Raw genomic sequence first — 24,310 nt, 5'->3', positions numbered from 1 at the left:
ATGTAGCACTATTGCTATGTTTCAAATAAGAACGTAAAACTGTTACAATGTACGCTCTCACTGGGATGCCGACTGAAGGAATGTTGTATCTTTCAGCACTTGTGCTCTCTCTGCGCTGCTTAATTCAGAATAATCCTCACTCCTCAGATTAAAAAAAAAAATAGCTCCCTTGCAATGTTGTCTGGTTTTATGCTGCATTCCCTTTGTTGAGAGCCATATAGTATCAAGTTGGTAGCATGTCGATTTTAAAAGTTAGCTAATTTCTCAACTTGATGCCAAAACCTTCTACTTTTCATGCAAGATGCATGATTTATAATCTAGCATTTACTCTTACTAATTCAAAAGCGATACAGCAGCATTATCAGTTCAAGCTTGCCTGTTCAATCAATCAATCAATGTTTATTTATAAAGCCCTAAATCACAAGTGTCTCAAAGGGCTGCACAAGCCACAACGACATCCTCGGTACAGAGCCCACATACGGGTAAGGAAAAACTCACCCCAGTGGGACGTCGGTGAATGACTATGAGAAACCTTGGAGAGGACCGCAAATGTGGGTAACCACCCCCCCCCCCCCCTCCCCCCGCCGCCCCCCCCCCCCCCCCTAGGGGAGACCGAAAGCAATGGATGTCGAGTGGGTCTGACATAATATTGTGAAAGTAGTGTTGCTAGTAGCTGGCTACTTGCTATTTTTTGGCAGAAACACATTGCAAAAAAGTTGTCACAGGGGCATTTTTAGCACTGTGTTACATGGCCTTTCCTTTTAACAACACTCAGTAAACGTTTGGGAACTGAGGAGACACATTTTTAAAGCTTTTCAGGTGGAATTATTTTCCATTCTTGCTTGATGTACAGCTTAAGTTGTTCAACAGTCCGGGGGTCTCCGTTGTGATATTTTAGGCTTCATAATGCGCCACACATTTTCAATGGGAGACAGGTCTGGACTACAGGCAGGCCAGTCTAGTACCCGCACTCTTTTACTACGTAACCACTCTGTTGTAACACATGCAGAATGTGACTTGGCATTGTCTTGATAAAATAAGCAGGGGCGTCCATGAAAAAGACGTTGCTTGGATGGCAACATATGTTGCTCACAAAACCTGTATGTACCTTTCAGAATTAATGGTTCCTTCACTGATGTGTAAGTTACCCATGTCTTGGGCACTAATACACCCCCATACCATCACCGATACTGGCTTTTAAACATTGTGCCTTTTACAATCCGAATGTCCACAGTTTCTAAAACCTATTTGAAATGTGGACTCGTCAGACCACAGAACATTTTTTCACTTTGCATCAGTCCATCGTAGATGAGCTGGGGCCCAGCGAAGCCGGCGGCCTTTCTGGGTGTTGTTGATAAATGGCTTACGCTTTGAATAGTAGAGTTTTAACTTGCACTTACAGATGTAGCGACCGACTGTGGTTACTGACAGTGGTTTGCTCAAGTGTTCCTGAGCCCATTTGGTGATATCCGTTACACACTGATGTCGCTTTTTGACGCAGTACCACCTGAGGGATTGAAGGTCACGGACATTCAATGTTGGCTTCCGGCCTTTCCGTTTACGTGCAGTGATTCCTCCAGATTCTCTAAACCTTTTGACGATATGTCGGACCGTAGATGGTGAAACCCCTAAATTCCTTGCAATAGATTGTTGAGAAATGTTGTTCTTAAACTGTTGGACAATTTGCTCACATATTTGTACACAAAGTGGTGACCCTCGCCCCATCCTTGTTTGTGAATGACTGAGCATTTCATGCAAGCTGCTTTTATACACAATCATGGCACCCACCTGTTCCCAATTAGCCTGTTCACCTGTGGGATGTTCAAAATAAGTGTTTGATGAGCATTCCTCAACTGTCTCAGTCTTTTTTGCCACGTGTGCCAGCTTTTTTTGAAACATGTTGCAGGCATCAAATTCCAAATGAGCTAATATTTGCAAAATAAAACAAAGTTTACCAGTGCAAACGTTAAGTATCTTGTCTTTGCAGTCTATTCAATTGAATATAAATTGACATGGATTTGCAAATCATTGTAGACACATAAGGATTGTGAATGATGGGCCAAATTAAAAAATGTACAGGTACTCTTCAAGTGGAGTTATCCACTAATATTGTGCAGATGTGTGATTTTAGAACATAGTGAAGAATCTCACCTTTTCTTTCCACTTGAAAAGTTAAGGGAATGTTTCTTTCTTCGTATCCTGCCATCAGTTTCAGTGACAAGACGCTGTTTAGAAGGCTGCCTGTAGGTGGCGCACTCTTCTTGGAATTAGACTCATTTGAGGCCCCGTGTCGTCTGTCTATGAGTCCATTGTATGAGTAAAGAGGTAAAGATAGCATCACCTCAGCAGCCACAGAGCATCTAGTGTTAGAGCTGCTCCACTCCCCCCCCTCCTGCCCAACAACACCCGCTTTTCTGTCCTGGTTATACAAAACTACCGTACTCACCTTGGCCCCCTACAAAAAAGGCCTCCTGTACTATAAAATGACGTCAAGCCCAGAGTCGGCCGCATCACTTCAAGAGAAGCTGAAGCTTGTCCTTGTGTTTCCATGGCAACTCGATTGCAGCTGACAAGGGGAAGGTCAGGTACAGGTGTGTATTTGACTGTCATCGCCCAGCGTCTGATGAGGCCGGCATGGAAGGAAGGTGACGATTGACGAGATAATCAGGTGTGTCAGACCCACAGATCTTCGACAGCCTCTGTGGTAAATGAAGCACATCAGACATCCGTCATGTCTGCTTCGTACAAAAATGACAGAAAGAAAAAAAGTGTTTCCGTCCTGTTAAAGTCAGGTGTGTTAAACAACATGATGTATTGAGAGGTTTTTTTTTGTTTTTTTTGTTTTTAAATTCATATGTTTTCATCAGTCTTAATACAGGCGAGCAAGGATAACAAGAAAAAGAAGAGAACAATTAAATTTCATTAAAAAGCTATCAAATGATTCTTAGTCACATTTATCTATCTTTTATTAAATAAAAAAAACATTGTGGGGTGGTACACCGTACATACACCCACAGTATCTTCCTCCAGGAAAATCTGTTGTACAAACCCTAAAACCAGTGAAGTTGGCACGTTGTCTAAATGGTAAATAAAAAGACAATACAATGATTTGCAAATCCTTTTCAACTTATATTCAATTGAATAGACTGCAAAGACAAGATATTTAATGTTGGAACTGAGAAATGTAATTTTTTTTTGCAAATAATCGTTAACTTAGAATTTAATGGCAGCAACACATTGCAAAAAAGTTGGCACAGTGGCATATTTACCACTGTGTTACATGGCCTTTCCTTTTAACAACACTCAGTAAACGTTTGGGAACTGAGGAGACACATTTTTGAAGTGGAATTCTTTCCCATTCTTGCTTGATGTACAGCTTAAGATGTTCAACAGTCCGGGGGTCTCCGTTGTGGTATTTTAGGCTTCATAATGCACCACACATTTTCAATGGGAGACAAGTCTGGACTACAGACAGGCCAGTCTAGTACCCGCACTCTTTTAGTATGAAGCCACACTGTTGTAACATGAGCAGAATGCGGCTTGGCATTGTCTTGCTGAAATAAGCAGGGGCGTCCATGAAAAAGACGTTGCTTGGATGGCAACATATGTTGCTCCAAAACCTGTATGCACCTTTCAGCATTAATGGTGCCTTCACATATGTGTAAGTTACCCATGCCTTGTGCACTAATACACCCCCATACCATCACAGATGCTGGCTTTTACAACAGTCTGAATGGTTATTTTCATCTTTGGTCCAGATGGCCCGACGTACACAGTTTCCAAAAACATTCGTCAGACCACAGAACACTTTTCCACTTTGCATCAGTCCATCTTAGATGAGCTCGGGCCCAGCAAAGCCGGCGGGGTTTCTGGGTGTTGTTGATAAATGGCTTTCGCTTTGCATAGTAGAGTATTAACTTGCACTTACAGATGTAGCAACGAACTGTAGTTACTGACAGTGGTTTTCTGAAGTGTTCCTGAGCCCATATGGTGATATCCTTTACACACTGATGTCGCTTTTTGATGCAGTACCACCTGAGGGATCGAATGTCACAGGCTTACAGCTTACGTGTAGTGATTTCTCGAGATTGTCTGAAGCTTTTGATGATATTACGGACCGTATATGCCGAAATCCCTTAATTCCTTGCACTAGCTCGTTGAGAAATGTTGTTCTTAAACCCATTTGTTCACAAAGTGGTGACCCTCGCCCCATCCTTTTTTGTGAATGACTGAGCATTTCATGGAAGCTGCTTTTATACCCAATCATGGCACCCACCTGTTACCAATTAGCCTGTTCACCTGTGGCATGTTCCAAATAGGTCTTTGATGAGCATTTCTCAGTCTTTTTTGCCACTTGTGCCAACTTTTTTGAAATATGTTGCAAGGCATCAAATTCCAAACGAGCTAATATTTGCAAAAAATAACAACATTTTTCAGTTTGAACATTAAATATCCTGTCTTTGCAGACCATTCAATTGAATATAAGTTGAAATACAATACAATGATTTGCAAATCCTGCAAATCATTGTATTCTGTTTTTATTTACCATTTACACAACGTGCCAACTTCACTTCGTTCTTCTTTTCGGACCTTTTAATCTCATGTCCAATCATAACTTTGAGATACAAATATCAACACCAAAGGCCTTTAAGTTCCTCCAGCACTGTCGGTATCACTCCAGGCCAGACAGAGAACACAATATCCTCTCTTTTTGCCAGAACAGGATGTCCTGACTGGGACTGGTCCCCCTCAGATCACTCGGACCCTAAAACAAAATAAAGCTTTTTGAAAACGCAATCAGAAGCTCAGTGGCCACCCAAAAGAGTTGAACCATTTTAATCCCCGCGACATCTTGATATCATTGTAGAGACGGACTTGATTCCAAGTTAAACACAGTTTGTCCAAACAGATAAAGTTCTTTGATGAAAAGCATGCAGACTCCAAACAAAATTGCAATCAGTTAACTTATGTTATTACGCTGTAATAGTGATGGGCAAGCTACTCTTAAAATGTAGTAAATCTAAGCTACACGTTACTCTCGATTTAATGTAGCTAAGTCTTAAGCTATCTCAGAGAATTGTAGCAAGCTGCACAACAAAAGTAGCTAGCAACATTAAAGCTTAATTAAATAAATATATAACTTCATGTACAACTTTTCACCAAACAAGACAAAAAATGCTCAGTTTGATTGATTAAAATAAACACTACCTAGAAAAAGTGTTGGGACTAACGCGTTACAAAGTAACGCATTACTGTAACACCGTTATTTTTGGCGGTAACTAGTAGTCTAACGCGTTATTTTTTATATTCAGTAACTCAGTTACCGTTACTACATGATGCGTTACAGCGTTATTTTACGTAATTTTTTTATGTAGTATCGGCTAGAAACAGAGAAGATCTGAGTTTGTTTTATTGGAGAGCTGCAGTGTGAATCTTCCTGTGTCACAAGGAGGAGAAGAGGCGCGCTGTGTGTGTGTGTGGGGGGGTGTGTGTCTGTGTTTAGTAACAAGACATCATGGCGAAGCCGAAGTCGAGTTTCTTAACATGGACATATTCTCACTACTTTTTTTTGTCAAGCACAAAGAACATTTTAGTTAAATATAAGTTGTTTCTTGGATCAAAGATCCTATCTACTGCCCAAAACAGCAATTCAAATCTGCTGAAACAGCTACAAAAGCAACATGCTTCGACGAAGCTAGTAAAGAGAGACACACTTCACCTCCACCTCCACCTCCACCTCCACCTAAGCAATAGCGGCTGGATTTTAACGGAGGGACTGCTAGCCAGGACAACATTGATAGAGCCATTGCAGCGTATGGGGAAGAAGACATGCAGGCTATTTCTACAGTGGAGTCACCCGCTTTCAGGCAGCTAATTAGCATGATACCGGGCGTCAAACGGCAAATGGCACCTGGACAGTGAGTACATAAACATGGAAAGCGAGCTAAAGAAGACACTCCAAACTCTGCCTCTGCTCATCATTCAGCACTGAAGGTACACACACTCTGTCAATTATCTTATATACTCTTTCATTCTAGACTTCTAGAGTGTTTGATCACTCTAAATGTATAGACTATAACGTTCACAAACATAAAGAGGGATCCTAGTGGACCAGGCCAATCTTTCCTTATCTCTCAACTAAAACTGTGGAAATGCGTAGTGTTCTGGGCTTCAGTACAGTGTTGATCTCCTGAAGACATGATTTTATTTCAGAATTCCTTGAGAGAAAAAAATGCCGGGTTAGGCTTTGTGTATGTCACGTGTGCCTTCCTTGGGTGAAGCCAGGTTTACCGCTATGTTGTTATTATGCTGTTTGTTACTTATCTATGTTATGTTGCAGCTACTTCAAATAGGTTGGTCAATTTGGTCTGGCCTGAAATAAATTGGCCTCTTTGAAACATATCTTTGACTTTGTGTGTTGTATGTAGACCACATTGCTTAGCAGAGTTCAGTGATGCAAATGCATGTCAAGTCGATCACCACATTGTATTATTCTCCAGTGCAATAACAGTACTGAAATGAAGGCTAAAAGGGCATTAATGGGAGCCTTAAAAAAAAAAAAGTAACTAAATAGTTATTTTTCACAGTAACGCATTACTTTTTGGTGTAAGTAACTGAGTTAGTAACTGAGTTACTTTTGAAATAAGGTAACCAGTAACTGTAACTAGTTACTGGTTTTCAGTAACTAACCCAACACTGCCTAGAAACATGCACTTTGTCTGGCTTTTCAACATTTCTTTTAAATTGCGTACCATGTACAAAATGAGGGGAAAAAACACAGGTACTTTTTAGAGGCGGTATAGTACCGAATATGATTCATTAGTATCGCGATAAAACACTAATACCGGTATACCGTACAACCCTAGTTCTAACTTATAGCTGTCAGTAGACTGTCGAAGTGGAGGCACGTAAATAAGACCGCCCACAAAACGCTGCATCCTGAAGAGACGGTCAGACAGTGACTTGAAGATGATCTGTAAAACATCTTCTATGCAGCATTTTGACCAAAGAACCACCATTACATGTTATGTAGACCATAAGGAAGTGTTTTAAATGTAGTAAAAAAATCATAATATGACCCTTTTAATGCGCCTTATAATCCGGTGCGCCCTATGGCCACAGAATTCTGTACTTACTTACAATTCATGGCTACTATCCCCACCTCCTAAGTCCGAACAAATAGATAAATGTAAAGTTACGGGCAATGAGTTGCATGCATGTGGCACCGAGAAGTAGAGCTTGGGCAAACAGGATCCAGTACTGGTACCCAAAGCCTCCAAGGTCATGTGATCTCTTCCTCCCATTCAGGGACCTTCTGGTCAGTCCACAGTGCAGATGTTTGGCTCCTTTGACGTCTGTGCAGATCTAAAAGCGGCTCACAGCAAGCAGATCCTAATCCACAGGCAAGGAAGCCTCTCCCTGTGTGTTGTCTTTGCACATGTTCCCCTCGGGGGGGTGGAACCTTTTCCAATACCAGGCGAAGGAATATGAATGGTCGCTTTGTTGATTAGTCTCCAAGTTGGTTTTTTACCATCAATACCCCCACATCTCTAAACTCTGCAAGCAATAATACATTTTTGACATATAATCCAGCGAGCATCATCACTTCTGCCATAACAGGTGATATGAAGTTTGGAAGTTGTCAGCTTTGATCCAAAATGGACGATCTAAAACGAAAAAGAGGAACAAAGGTTCTTCAGTCCTCCAAAGCTTATTTGTCGAGGAAAAGCAAAGTGTCTTTGTTTTCATTTGCCAAATGCCAACTTCAGCACATTCTTCACTCTCTCCGAAGGCTTTCATTCAAACGGTCGCGAGGATCAACACAATTCCCTGACAAATATTTTATTTCAGACACAGGTTGGAAAATAATTATTATTATTTAGACCTCAGTTGGATGATTACATTACATAATGGCGTTTATGAAGAACACACAAATATATATATATATATATATATATACACACACACACACATATATATACAGAATATATACAAACCCTGTTTCCATAAGAGTTGGGAAATTGTGTTAGATGTAAATATAAACGGAATACAATGATTTGCAAATCATTTTCAATCCATATTCAGTTGAATATGCAACAAAGACAACATATTTGATGTTCAAACTGATAAACATTTTTATTTTGCAAATAATCATTAACTTTGTAATTTGATGCCAGCAACACGTGACAAAGAAGTTGGAAAAGGTGGCAATAAATACTGATAAAGTTGAGGAATGCTCATCAAACACTTATTTGGAACATCCCACAGGTGAACAGGCAAATTGGGAACAGGTGGGTGCCATGATTGGGTATAAAAGTAGATTCCATGAAATGCTCAGTCATTCACAAACAAGGATGGGGCGAGGGTCACCACTTTGTCAACAAATGCGTGAGCAAATTGTTGAACAGTTTAAGAAAAACCTTTCTCAACCAGCTATTGCAAGGAATTTAGGGATTTCACCATCTACGGTCCGTAATATCATCAAAGTGTTCAGAGAATCTGGAGAAATCACTGCACGTAAGCAGCTAAGCCCGTGACCTTCGATCCCTCAGGCTGTACTGCATCAACAAGCGACATCAGTGTGTAAAGGATATCACCATATGGGCTCAGGAACACTTCAGAAACCCACTGTCAGTAACTACAGTTGGTTGCTACAGCTGTAAGTGCAAGTTAAAACTCTCCTATGCAAGGCAAAAACCGTTTTTCAACAACACCCAGAAACGCCGTCGGCTTCGCTGGGCCTGAGCTCATCTAAGATGGACTGATACAAAGTGGAAAAGTGTTCTGTGGTCTGACGAGTCCACATTTCAAATTGTTTTTGGAAACTGTGGACGTTGTGTCCTCCGGACCAAAGAGAAAAAGAACCATCCGGATTGTTATAGGCGCAAAGTTGAAAAGCCAGCATCTGTGATGGTATGGGGTTGTATTAGTGCCCAAGACATGGGTAACTTACACATCTGTGAAGGCGCCATTAATGCTAAAAGGTACATACAGGTTTTGGAGCAACATATGTTGCCATCCAAGCAACGTTACCATGGACGCCCCTGCTTATTTCAGCAAGACAATGCCAAGCCACGTGTTACATCAACGTGGCTTCATAGTAAAAGAGTGCGGGTACTAGACTGGCCTGCCCGTAGTCCAGACCTGTCTCCCATTAAAAATGTGTGGCGCATTATGAAGCCTAAAATACCACAGCGGAGACCCCCGGACTGTTAAACAACTTAAGCTGTACTTCAAGCAAGAATGGGAAAGAATTCCACCTGAGAAGCTCAAAAAATGTGTCTCCTCAGTTCCCAAACGTTTACTGAGTATTGTTAAAAGGAAAGGCCATGTAACACAGTGGTGAACATGCCCTTTCCCAACTACTTTGGCACGTGTTGCAGCCATGAAATTCTAAGTAAATTATTTGCAAAAAAAATAAATAAAGTTTATGAGTTTGAACATCAAATATGTTGTCTTTGTAGTGCATTCAATTGAATATGGGTTGAAAAGGATTTGCAAATCATTGTATTCCGTTTATATTTACATCTAACACAATTTCCCAACTCATATGGAAACGGGGTTTGTATATATATATACTTTAGGTCGGGGAAAAAAAACACAGAGGCTATATCATCCCTACAAGCCTGTTTCGTAGGTTTCCCTGCTCATCAGGGGATTTTAATAAAATCAGGGAAACCTGCAAAACAGGCTTGTAGGGATGATATAGCCTCTGTGTTTTTTCCTGACCTAACGTATATTCTGCTCTATCCCGGTATTGAGCACTGTATAACGGATAAACCACAGAAACCTCGACGACACACACACACGTATATATATATATATATATATATATATATATATATATATATATATATATATATATATATATATATATATATATATATATATATATATATATATATATATATATATATATATATATATATATATATATATATATATACTGTATGTAAACTCACTACACTGGTATGTTTTAGCACTATCATGGTGAGTTTACTGACAGATATACAGTAAGTAAGAACTTTACACTACTTTATATTAGAAATGGCAACAGCGGAGGATGAATGTCCCATAACAAGAAGATAGAGAAAAATAAGAAGCTTATCGACTACGGTGTCCCCACGGACTACAAAGGCGGACGCGCACAATTTTTCAGGAGTTATGCAGATCCCAAATACAGATCAGCAGGTACCAGAAGGTAAGAAAAGTTTTTTTTGCATAATATTGCGAAACAAAACGCCAGATAATATGTCTTACCTTATACACACACCATAATAACACTCCTATGTGGAAGCACAGTACAATCCACCAAGCGGTGCGGCTTCATAGCTTACCAAAGTCGTACTAAAACATTTTGATAGATTGTTGAGCGCCGTGTGTAATGTTCTATATTTTCTATGGAACATATAAAGTGTTGGTGTTGTTTACTTGAGTCTTATTGCAGTCTACACGTATCTCTTATGTGTGACTGCCATCATATTGCGGTCTACACGTATCTCTTATGTGTGACTGCCATCTACTGGTCACACTTCATTTTACCATGTACCAAATAAAATAGCTTTGTGGTCGGTAAGGACAACCAAAATGATTCCGTACATTAGGCACACCTGAAAGCTTAATGATGAAATGAAAGGATTTTAAGTGGGCCTTATAGGCCGAAAAATACGGTATATAACTCTACATGCCCCTAAAGCTGACCAACACGCCGGATTGTAGTCAGCTGGAGGCGTGTCTTAATGAAATTAAACAATGGATGTCCGCTAACTTTTTGCAACTCAACGCTAAGAAAACGGAAATGCTGATTATCGGTCCTGCTCAACACCGACATCTATTTAAAAATACCACCTTAACATTTGACAACCAAACAATTAAACAAGGAGACTCGGTAAAGAATCTGGGTATTATCTTCGACCCAACTCTCTCGTTTGAGTCGCACATTAAGAGTGTTACTAAAACGGCCTTCTTTCATCTCCGTAATATCGCTAAAATTCGTCCCATTTTGTCCACAAGCGATGCTGAGATCATTATCCATGCGTTCGTTACGTCTCGTCTCGATTACTGTAACGTTTTATTTTCGGGCCTCCCTATGTCTAGCATTAAAAGATTACAGATGGTACAAAATGCGGCTGCAAGGCTTTTGACAAAAACAAGAAAGTTTGATCATATTACGCCTATACTGGCTCACCTGCACTGGCTTCCTGTGCACCTAAGATGCGACTTTAAGGTTTTACTACTTACGTATAAAATACTACACAGTCAAGCTCCTGCCTATCTTGCCGATTGTATTGTACCATATGTCCCGGCAAGAAATCTGCGTTCAAAGAACTCCGGCTTATTAGTGATTCCCAGAGCCCAAAAAAAGTCTGCGGGCTATAGAGCGTTTTCTATTCGGGCTCCAATACTATGGAATGCCCTCCCGGTAAAAGTTAGAGATGCTACCTCAGTAGAAGCATTTAAGTCTCATCTTAAAACTCATTTGTATACTCTAGCCTTTAAATAGACTCCCTTTTTAGACCAGTTGATCTGCCGTTTCTTTTCTTTTCTTTTCTACTCTGCTCCAAACCCAACGGTGGACCGCCAGCCTGTTCATCAGATGGGGACATCTCTACGCTGCTGACCCGTCTCCACTCGGGATGGTTCCTGCTTGCCCCACTATGGACTGGACTTTCGCTGATGTGTTGGACTTTCACAATATTATGTCAGACCCACTCGACATCCATTGCTTTCGGTCTCCCCTAGAGGGGGGGGTTACCCACATATGCGGTCCTCTCCAAGGTTTCTCATAGTCATTCACATTGACGTCCCACTGGGGTGAGTTTTCCTTGCCCGTATGTGGGCTCTGTACCGAGGATGTCGTTGTGGCTTGTACAGCCCTTTGAGACACTTGTGATTTAGGGCTATATAAATAAACATTGATTGATTGATTGATTGATTGATTGTTACAAGCAGCCCTCTGAGGGCAGCCATAACTGCGATGTGGCCCTCAATGAAAACAAGTTTGAAACCCCTGTTCTAACCAGTCACTTTGTTCGACAAAATTGATTATCACGAATGTTATGTTCAAAAACATGATATATATTTCTTGAAATGTATCAATATAGATAGATCAACAAAGATAAGTTATTTGGATGCATAAACAATCAATTTCAGGCCAATTCACTAAAATGGTATTATTTCCCGCAACAAACCTAATGGTCTCCCATGACTGCTCAGAACAATTAGCAACGTACACTATATTGCCAAAAGTATTTGGCCACCTGCCTTGACTCACATATGAACTTGAAGTGCCATTCCATTCCTAACCCATAGGGTTCAATATGACGTGGGTCCACCTTTTGCAGCTATTACAGCTTCGACTCTTCTTGGAAGGCTGTCCACAAGGTTGCAGAGTGTGTTCGGAGGAATTTTCCACCATTCTTCCAAAAGCGCATTGGTGAGGTCACACACTGATGTTGGTCGAGAAGGCCTGGCTATCAGTCTCCGTTCTAATTCATCCCAAAGGTGTTCTATCGGGTTCAGGTCAGGACTCTGTGCAGGCCAGTCAAGTTCATCCACACCAGACTCTGTCATCCATGTCTTTATGGACCTTGCTTTGTGCACTGGTGCACAGTCATGTTGGAAGAGGAAGGGGCCCGCTCCAAACGGTTCCCACAAGGTTGGGAGCATGGAATTGTCCAAAATGTTTTGGTATTCTGGAGCATTCAAAGTTCCGTTCACTGGAACTAAGGGGCCAGGCCAAACTCCTGAAAAACAACTCCACACCATAATTCCTCCTCCACCACAATGCAGTCCGAAATGTACCGTTCTCCTGGCAACCTCCAAAACCAGACAGGTCCATCACATTGCCAGATGGGAAAACGTGATTCATTACTCCATAGACGTGCTTTACACCACTTGGTGATGTATGGCTTAGATGCAGCTGCTCAGCCATGGAAATTCAAACAGTCTCCATGCCTAAGTGCTTGAGTTTGCAAGTGATTAGGACACCTGATTCTGATTATTTGGATACTTTTGGCAATATAGTGTAACTGTAATGATAACTATTAGCCAAGCAAGGTCAAAAACAAATCATTCAATCAACATGACTGGTCAGAAAGGTCACTGAGACCGAAAAAGGCAGCAGCATTCATGTGTACTTTTTTACGGCAGCATGACCCACTCAGTGAGAGGTTAGAAGGAGACAAACAAAGAACGAGAAGAAGTTTGTTAAGAGGCGCAGGCGATTCACAAGGCTGCTCTAATGGGAACCAGCTGAGCGCTAATAAAGCCACAGCCAGGATGGGGATATTTGCTTTTGTTGTGGACGTTTAAGGGCAAGGGGGGGGCGGCTTCTGTTTATTGTACTTTATTCTCCTCGCAAAGATCCTCAAAAGGAAGCAAGAGAATGTACACTTTCTCAAGAGTGGGATATTTGCTGATACGCCACACAGTTGTCCCGCACTAGATCGTGTTTCAAATATCGTAGCTTCACCACACCAAAAACATGTTTCAAAAATAATAATATTCAACATGTTTGGGCCTAAATAAAGTGTTAAATTCAGTTGTATTTCTCTGTTATTGTTACGGTTTTACAGGGGAAGAAGACGGCACAGACAGTGGGGAAGCCGTTTAGCTCTATGTTTATTATAAAACACCATATATATATATACATCTATACAAGGGAATGGAGTGTTAAACTAACCCAAATGCGTGTGGTGTGCGACTATGTGTGGGAATTAAATGTTGAGTGCTACCATGAATTGATTAACGTGGACCCTGACTTAAACAAGTTGAAAAAAACGTATTCGGGTGTTACCATTTAGTGGTCTATTCTACGGAATATGTACTGTACTGTGCAATCTACTAGTAAAAGTTTCAATCAATCGATCAAAACCCGTAGAGTTGAGCGAGAGGCGATGTCAAAAGAGGGGCAAGGCTGTTTCGGAGGTCCGTGAGCAGGCAGGTAGTCGGGGGGTGAGGAGAGAAGCGTCAAAGTCTGTGTCCCAGGCGAAAGGTCGAGATCCAAGAGGCAGCCAGGGGAAGCAGAGGGAATACAAGGAGACGAGACACACTTCTCGTGACGCGGGAATGGAGGTACGCTGCTGGAAGGCGACAAGGAGGACACGAAACAAATGAACACGACGGGGGAGAAACACGGAGAGAGAAAGAGTGCATAGTGTCAGGTTTGCCACTGACAGTTTAGTTATGTTTTGGTCTTTTCTCTGTCTTTATTTCCTGTCAGCGCTCTTGTTTTGGTTATTTCCTGCTGTTTTCCCTCAACTGTGGCTGATTGGCACCTGGCCACACCTGGTGTCAATCAGCCAGCTGCTATTTAAACCTACCTTGCCATCCAGTCTGCGCTGGAGTATTGATTGTCGATGGCATAACTACCTGTCCTTGTCACCGTCGTCATAGCGGTAAGCTTTTCCTTATAGCTATTTACAGTTTGCTGTCTCCTAGCTCTTTTGTTTCATGTTTTCCTGTTAGCTAGATCTTGTTAGCCATTAGCTGTTTCCAGTTTTTCTGTTTGCTGGTTCCTGTTTTCAGTTTGGCTATTCCTAGTTCCTGGTTTGTGTTTTACCTTTTTATTTTCAACATTAAATCATGTTTTCCTGCACCAATCCTGCCTTCTCTGCATCTTGGGGTTCGTCACCAACACTTTGTGACACATAGAGCTTACTGTACAGGACAGGTCGCTACGTTCTGGCCCGGAATAGCAGGTTGTGCTGGTTTAAGAAGGCAGGTCTTCTCATCAGCGACAGGCGCGTTGATTGCTGGCGATTGATTGCAGCTGCTTGCTGCAACCAGACTGGCTGATGTGGGCGATGAAATGGGGAAAGGCCCGCCACTTCCACTCGAATTATCCGACTACGAGGGGTACCACTGGCTTATACGACGTCGAAAGGGTGCTACAAATTGTGAGTTCAAATATTTTATTTCTTTATTTTTTCACGTTTAATATGTTTTTTGCAATTTTTATTTTGACAGTACCACATAAAATATGTTTTAATTGCTGATGCAGGTTTAATGATTTTTAAATGCGCCAGAAAATAACCCGTTGTGTACACTGTTGATGTGTATCAATGCCCAGTAGGGCGTAAATGTGTTCCTGTATAGTATTTCTCCAGCAATGGTCATGTGGTGACATCAATGATGGTGTTTTGAGAGGTAATCATTGAAGTCACTGAAGGCCAAGGTGGGAAACGCATGGCCCGCCAATAACGGTTTAAAAATGATTTAAAAAGCCGTAAATTGTTTTTTTTAAGCTCTAACTATGAAAATATTTCACTCATTAACAATAATCCTACTTTGCAGAAATGTGTTTACCACGACCATGTCCAGTGGAAATTAAACACCATAAAATGAGGAACAACTGTAAAGTGAAAACCTCAAAATGATCAGTCCGTCTTTAGCTGAATTGGTAACTACAATATGATGTAACAAGTACAAGGTAGTCCCTGCAAAAATTACTAATAGGGATTTTGCAAGAATTGTGACATAATATAGCGTAATAAAGTGAAATGTTCCAAATATAAACACACCCATCCTTCTGAATTATAGGATATGTCTGACATCCAACGACTGTTCTGCTGCTCGTCCAAAGTCAACAGTGGGTTCAGTTGAGTGTAAGAATTGGCAGATCCAGAACAATTTGTTTCCTCTCTAAAGCTGAGAGTGTTTTGTTTTGTCTGAGCTTCTGATGCTTTGGTCGTGGATGTGGACATTCCTCCCAGAAAATGCTTGATTAACAGTTGGGCAAGGTCCAGTCAGCTCTCACGTTTCTACGAACACATGCTGGGTGATCTCTTCAGAGGAATTTGTGCTTCCAGGAAATCTATATCGTGACACATTTTACTATAACATTTTCATTTAGGGCCTGATCTACTAAGATCTAAAATGACAAGTTTAAACTATCACATTGTGTGTATTTTGAGTATTCATGGTGGTCTACCAAGACTTGGCCTGGATGTGGGTTCAGATCAGGGGACGTTGTTGTAGTTTGTAAAGCCCTTTGAGGCGCTTGTGATTAAAATCTCTACAAACAAATTGTAATTGATTGATTGACAATTGATAACAAGCACAAAAGTGGTGCAGGCCGGCTTAATTAAATGAGGTTTTTGCGCGTACCACTGGCCGTCACCATGGAGACGCTCATTTCCTGCACATTCATGTTCCAACCTGTGGCAAACGCACAACATCGGTGGTTCTCAATCTCTTTTCACCAAGAACCGCCTTAGAAAACACTTGGCTCTCCATGTATCACCATAATGACCAACATTAAAATATGGTAGCGCAGTAGGGCCAAGTATTCATTAAAAATAAAGCATAGGTTTTATTTAACAAGTATATTTCGACAAACATCCGGTTGAGCATGGATGGTGCAGGGGGTGCTTAGCCTGTGGAAATGTGACATTTTATATTTTATTGGCACTTTTGCTAACACCAGCCGTCAACTATACCATACTTTTTTACTAACTTGTCATATGCTGCTTCTTCTTTGTGGATTGCCCATGTGAATTCTTAAATGTGTGGGGTAAAGAAATTAGATAAGGCTCATACATCTACGGATCCAGATATCATGGAGCAGTCGGAAAAATAATATTCAATCTGAATATTTTCGCCTTTAGCGTTCCACATGGCACGGTTGCCCCCAGAGCCCTTTGCTTTTTGCTCTTTTTTAGTTTAGTCTTTACTTGAAGGGACAATGCACAGAAACATTAAACTCAAAGACAGATATGTTCTGTACCAGATTATAGCTAAATAGCTAATTTTCAACTGCAGTCTATGGCTACCTAAATTAAAGGGATTACAAAAATCATGCAATAAAATTATGACAATAAAATCATACTATAGCATGTAATCAAATTAAGAAAAGTCATAAAATGCCCTTTCATTGACACATACTTAATATACATTAACCACACCTCATTTACATCATCACAAAAAGACAATGTATGCTTTTGTTCACATCTGTCATCATTTGTAAAAACAGCCATGATTTTAACAGACACACCTCACAATTTACAACAAAAATGCTCTCATGGATAAATATAATACACATTAAGTTGATGTGTCAAACATAGTGTCCACCTTAGTGACCGTGTGAGCAGCTTTGATTGCTCCAAAGCCACTTTTTAACTTCAATTGTCAATGAGCCTCCAGGAATGCAGTTGTCTGTCCCATTATGTCAATATTTGAGTGAGGTATGTTTTTTAAATTGTATTTTAAACATAATTTTTGTGGGTTACTTGTTTGAGGGAAAAAATAACATTTGACATTTAATGAGATGTAATTGTATTTCTGGACTGTAAATGTCAAAAATTCAATGAACACATGTTAACAAATGTATAGTTAATATTTGGCCACTGTAACTTTATGCACTATATGAACAGTAACACTGTGTTTGATTATAGGAAAATAAAACACTGTACTTTAATCAAGTAATTTTTTTTGGCTTACCACTAGCCACTGAATAGATCACTGCACTACATGGATTTCGCTCTGTATTTTGGTCAATTAAGATACACAATCCTTGGTACACAAGCTTTGTAGATTAGCTTTGCTTACACTATGAAGTTTGCACATGATTTGATACACACAAAACATTAGAACAGAGATATTCAACTATATTGTTTGGGGGCCACATTTCTAGAAAGCTAAAGACTAGGGGGTCTGACTTTTTCCTTCACCATCATTTGTCTTATGTATATTCCGGAAAACCAGCGTCCTCTACAATAGACATTTGATTTTGGTTCTTATTTTACAGGAGCGATCCAGTGTTTTTAAGGATTTTGTTGTAAAAAATATAGTCAAAGATCTTCTCTATGATGTGTCTCTTACAAAAAAATTTAACTGAACTTGCGGGCCACCAGTTGAATAACCCAAATGATGACAAAAAGAGGACCTAAAAAGGAATATAACTAAAACAGCTGAACAAATGACTAGTGACTAACTCTGAAGTCCAGATGCTACAGCAACACCTTACAGTAGTTACATAAATCCCGTTATGAAACAAAAGTGTGACTGCCAATAGGAGAGAACTTAAATGGGTGCCTTGAGTAACGCAGCTTTGAAAATCACAAGTTTGGATCCCAGTGTTGTATGTTTGATATCAAGGTTAAAATGCCAATACAAGGGTTTTGGTCCAAAGTGTATATAGGAATTTGCTACAAAAAATGTTGTCTCCCATTTTTTAAACTGCAATCGGGGGCATTTGGCATTGTCAAGGACTGGACTCTCACATTATTAACCGTATCCACTCAGCATCCATTGCGCCGGTCACCAAGGGGGCGTCCCCACATCTGCGGTCCCTTCCAAAGTTTCTCGTTGTTCCCATTAGGTTGAGTTTTTTCTCGCCCTGATGTGGGATCTGAGCCGAGGATGTCGTTGTGGCTTGTGCAGCCCTTTGAGACATTTGGGATTAAGGGCTGTATAATTAAACGTTGATTGAGTGATTGGTCATTCCTGTGCTGGATTTAGCCCCAAGGCCGCCAGTTGAAGATCAGTAGTAGATTAGTAGATCAGGCCCTCACATGACCGCAGTGGTGTGCCGTCAGGACCAGCAAGGCCTTCTCTGTTGGCCTTACATAACCAGAAATCATGATCATAATTAAATATAAAAAATATTTTACTTTCCTTAAATATCTAAAAGTATTCATATTCTCTTCATGTCATATTATGCTCCTACGAATGCTGTTGTTTTTAGTTTTAGTTTGTATCCAATCAGAATTCAGCTAGCTTATGTTGCCATGCTGTACCAAATCTGCCAGAGGCCTTCAGAATCAACAATGTGGGCGTCCGTGCACTGTAAGTGAATGAACACATAGAGTTAATAGACAATTGCAATAGCCAATCAGATCACAAGTTGTTGACAGTAGCCTATCTAGGTAGCCTGATGTTAACGAAACTGTGATTGGATACTCACTTGTCACTCCAAAGTTAGTATCCATTCACAAGTTTCAATTTAGCAGGAAGCAGGAAGTGTTGTGCCGCAGCCAGACCGGGATAGCGGAGAAGGAGAACAAAACGTTGACTAGGTGGCAGATATATATTTGCAAGGCCATTTTCAAGAAGGATTTTTAAAGAGAAACTACATCTTGTGAGACCATGTCGGCCAACCCTGGAAACTAGCTCAGCTCTTCCGGCGATGAAATGGGGAAATGCCAGCCATTTCCACTCGAATCAGCCAACGACAAGGCGTACCACTGGCTTATACAGCGTCAAATGGGTGCTACAAATTGTGAGTTCAAATATTTTATTTTTTCACATTTAATATTTTTTTTGCTATTTTAAATTTGACAGTACCACAACAGACATGTTTTAATTGCTGATGCGGGTTTATTGATTTTTAATTGCGCCAGAAAAAAACCTGTTTTGTACAGTGTTGAGGTGTTTCAATGGACAGTAGTGTGTAAATGTGTTCCTGTATAGTATTTCTCAAGCAGTTGTCATGTGGTGACTTAAATTATGGTATTTTGAGAGGTAATCATTGAAGTCGGATATCACTGAAGGCCTAGGTGTGAAACGCACAACCCGCCACTGCATGGGGACGGCGTGGCGTGGTTGGGAGAGTGGCCGTGCCAGCAACCTGAGGGTTCCTGGTTCAATCCCCACCTTCTACCAACCTTGTCACGTCTGTTGTGTCCTTGAGCAAGACACTTCACCCTTGCTCCTGATGGATCGTGGTTAGGGCCTTGCACGGCAGCTCCCGCCATCAGTGTGTGAATGTGTGTGTGAATGGGTGGATGTGGAAATAGTACCTTGAGTACCTTGAAGGTAGAAAAGCGCTATACAAGTATAAGCCATTTACCATTTACCCTGTGTATTTATACAGTATGTGAAAGCAAGCATTTCTACTCCCGAACCGCAGCACAAAAAAGGTTGAACATTTGTCAAAACATGCACGCCTACCTGAGGAATAAGCCACATGGTGGCGCTGTTAATACATTAAAGTTTGACCCCATAAGTAGGATTAACTCATACAGCTAACTGCACTAACTTTAAGGTGTTTAGCCAAATAACAACAAAATGTGTTACATACCTTTAGGGTACTGACAAGCACATGTGTGTAAAGTTAGAGCAAGATTGGATAAAAAACATGCAAAACGCCTTTAAACGGGCACAGGATTTGACTTAGCCTAATGATGTAGAACTACATGGATATTTATATTTATGCTAGCATAACACTACAGTGACAAACTATTACAAAAAGCAACCAAGTGTTCAATTCTAACTTTGTGAAGGCAGGCTGTAAAACTCCCTATTTGTCATTCCACTCCAACATACTTGACTGAGGGAAATATGAACGCACCACCTGGTTTCTGCACTGTAACTCATTGGAAGAAAAAGTAGTCATTTCATCCAGCCTTGAAGACTGGTAATGCAGCTAATTCTAGTGCAAATGAATAAATCAGACCTTGTCCTGGCCATGTATTGACACAGGCTTGTTCACCACTGCCTTAAAAAAGCTCTCCCTTTTTCTAGTCACAATCCGCACCGTTTGCTACCTGGGCACGCAACGTCATTCCACCGCCACCAGCAAAGTAGTCCAAGTCGGACACATAGAGGACTCTGTGTGGAGAGCGCCGAGAAATGCACATATAACTGTGTACTGTACATGAAATATGTACTTTGGATTACTGTAGTATGGAGTTTAATAAGAATTTAAACGAGGACTGCACTTTCTTTACAATTTTCCCGATCATCCACAATCCTTATGTGAGACAAGAACACACGTATTTCTCTTTCATGTGCATTTTAGATAGTGGAAAAAAACTGCTAGTATGAAGTACTTAACAATGCAGGTAATTGGTTTCATCTGCATTATCTATAAAGTGCTATAAAAAACATCAAAACTCACCAACAACGCTCCATTTACATTTCATGAACTGCATATTAACCAAGCTTTAGCAACATTGTTATTGTAGGCGCTAACTCCTTGGAACTACTTTTCTGTGTGACATATTGTTGTCCGCTACTATCTTCAGAAATCATGATCATAATTAAAAATATAAATAGTTATTTTTTTACTTTCCCTAAATATCTAAAAGTATTCGTATTCTCTTCATGTCATATAATGCTCCTTCCAGTGCTGTTGTTTTAGGTTAGAGTTTGTATCCAATCAGAATTCAGCTTGCTTATGTTGCCATGCATTACGAAATCTGCCCGGGGCCTTCAGAATCAACAATGTCTGTGCACTTTAAGTGAACGGGCGCATACAGTTGATAGATAATTGCGATAGCCAATCAGATCACAAGTTGTTGTCAGTAAGGCCTTGTAGCTGGCCTTACGCTGTGATTGGATACTCACTTGGGAGTCCCAAGTGAGTATCCAATGACAAGTTGCGAAAACAGGAAGTGGCACCAGAGCCATACGAGCCATAGAAAGCCACAGAAAACTCACCGGTACTCACAAAGAAGGAGAGCAACATGTTGATTAGGTGGCAGATATATACTATATTGCCAAAATTATTTGGCCACCCATCCAAATAATCAGAATCAGGTGTACTAATCACTTGGCCCGGCCACAGGTGTATAGAATCAAGCACTTAGGCATGGAGACTGTTTCTACAAACATTTGTGAAAGAATGGGCCGCTCTCAGTGATTTCCAGCGTGGAACTGTCATAGGATGCCACCTGTGCAACAAATCCAGTCGTGAAATGTCCTCGCTCCTAAATATTCCAAGGTCAACTGTCGGCTTTATTATAAGAAAATGGAAGAGTTTGGGAGTTGAACTTTGAATGCTCCAGGATACAAAAATATTTTGGACAATTCCATGCTCCCAACCTTGTGGGAACAGTTTGGAGCGGGCCCCTTCCTCTTCCAACATGACTGTGCACCAGTGCACAAAGCAAGGTCCATAAAGACATGGATGACAGAGTCTGGTGTGGATGAACTTGACTGGCCTGGACAGAGTCCTGACCTGAACCCGATAGAACACCTTTGGGATGAATTAGAACGGAGACCGAGAGCCAGGCCTTCTCCACCAACATCAGCGTGTGACCTCACCAATGCGCTTTTGGAAGAATGGTGGAAAATTCCTCTAAACACACTCCGCAACCTTGTGGACAGCCTTCCCAGAAGAGTTGAAGCTGTATTAGCGGCAAAAGGTGGGCCCACATCATATTGAACCCTATGGGTTAGGAATGCGATGGCACTTCAAGTTCATATGTGAGTCAAGACAGGTGGCCAAATACTTTTGGCAATGTTGTGTATATTTGCAAAGCCATTCTCAAGAAGGATACTTAAGAGAAACTACATCTTGTGAGACAAGGTCGGCCGACACCGGAAGCTATCCCAGTGGTGAAATGGTTTCACGCGAATCAACCGACTACGACCAACTACCGACTACAAGCGGTACCACTGGCTTATACGGTGTCGGATTGGTGCTACAAATTGTGAGTTCAAATATTTTATTTCTTTATTTTTTCATGTTTCATTTGTTTTATAAAATTCTCTTTATTTTAACAGTACCATGTAAGATATGTTTTAATTGCTGAAGCGGGTTTATTGAATGTTAAATGGTGAAGTCGGACTAAGTAGGACATCACTGAAGGCCTAGGTGAGAAACGCATGGCCCGCCACTGCTATCTAATAGCTAGCTGCTAGTAACGTTGGTTTCAATCTGCCATAAAGTAAAGAAGAAAAAGGAGCTTGAGCCTTAGACTTAGTAAAAGTTAATGCTAGATTATGGATCATGCATCTCACATGCATAGAAGAAGGTTTTGGCACCAAACCGAGAATTTGGTCAACTTTGAAAATCCACATACTATCAACTATGGCTCTCAATTTAGATCTCAACAAATGCAACACAGCATAAGACTGTTGCAACATTGCTAGGAAGTCTTTTTTACATTTAGAGTGAGGATTATTCTGAATTTACCAGCTTGATGAGAGCACAAAGTACTTAAAGATACACCTACCCCATCAGTCGGTACCCCCAGTGAAGATGGACTTTGTAAGTCATTGTTTTATGTTTTTTTTTCGAAACGTTCAGCCATAGTGCTACATGGTACTCCAAGGCTTTCACCAAGTCTGCCATTAGTGGCAACACAGAGAGTGCAAATTGCCCAGGAAAAAAGTTACAGTCATGCTTAAAATAACCAGCATATTGTAAATATGACGTGTTATCATGAATGTGCCTGTCGATTTGTCCCCGGTGGATTCAAGGACACTTGGCCTAGCGACCCACCACCAAGTCCTCCCTCCGCCCTCCCCTGACTTTTGAACTGTCTTAGTTTTTTTTCAAGGGACATCTGGAATCTGTCCTTTAAGGGGGGATACTGTTATGATACGTTGCCCGGATCATGTTTTGTTCTGTTAGATTTACTACCTCAGTTCTGTTTTTTTCCACCCGTTGCCATGACTGCAGCTTAGTTTCACCTACCTCTGATTAGTGTCCGGGACGCTCACCTGCTCCTGGGCACTAATTAGAGAGCTATTTATTCCTGTTTCTTTCCACAATCAGTCTGGCTTCCTTGTTTGCGTTGCGCAACAGTGACAACATTTTCTACTTGCTTCCATGCAACCCGTACGCTAAGTATTGTTCTATGACTTTTGATTCCTGTTTGTATGCTAGCTTCCACACTAGGCTCTTTCTTAGCTTTGCCACCCGTGCTATCGGCACACTTTTGTTGTTCCTGTCCTTCCTGCATGACTTATGCAAATAAATCATTGCCTACCTGCACGCTTAGTCCGGAGTTTTCCATCTGCATCTTGGGAGAACGACCTCCGCGTAACCATGCAACCAAGTCATCACACGAGATATGCATCTTCTTGTGAAGAACAATGTTAGCCAGTTATATTCAATTCCCACACAATGCAACTAAAGCAACAGCCATTTTTCTGTAACGTAATCGGAGCGATCAACTGCACCCACATGTGCTCTAAAAGCATCATCACATGACAAGTATGCATATGTAAAAAATAAAAATTTTCCTACGATCAATGTGCAGTACATATGTGAAGCGCAAATGCAACGAAGCAACATTGAAGCAATGTGGCCTGACTCAACGCATAGTTCTTACATTTTAGGTAACAGCCATGATTGTTCTTTAAACTAATATGTGCTAGGCTAATAAATGATGATGGATCAGATTTATATAGCACTTTTCTAGATACTCAAAGGGCTTCACAGCGGAGTGAGAACTCATTATGTATTCATTCCACATCCACACTTGATGGTGGTAAGCTACATTTGTAGCCACAGCTGCCCTGTGAGCGGCACTGGGAGCAGGGGTGAAATGTCTTGCCCAACGGCAGTGACTTGGATGGCAGAAGCGGGGATACAACCTGAAACCCTCAAGTTGCGGGCACGGCAGCTCTACCA

This window comes from Entelurus aequoreus, linkage group LG26 (genome assembly GCF_033978785.1).
Source record: "Entelurus aequoreus isolate RoL-2023_Sb linkage group LG26, RoL_Eaeq_v1.1, whole genome shotgun sequence".
In the NCBI taxonomy this organism is placed as follows: Eukaryota; Metazoa; Chordata; class Actinopteri; order Syngnathiformes; family Syngnathidae; genus Entelurus; species Entelurus aequoreus.
Note: the sequence above shows the minus strand (reverse complement) of the source record.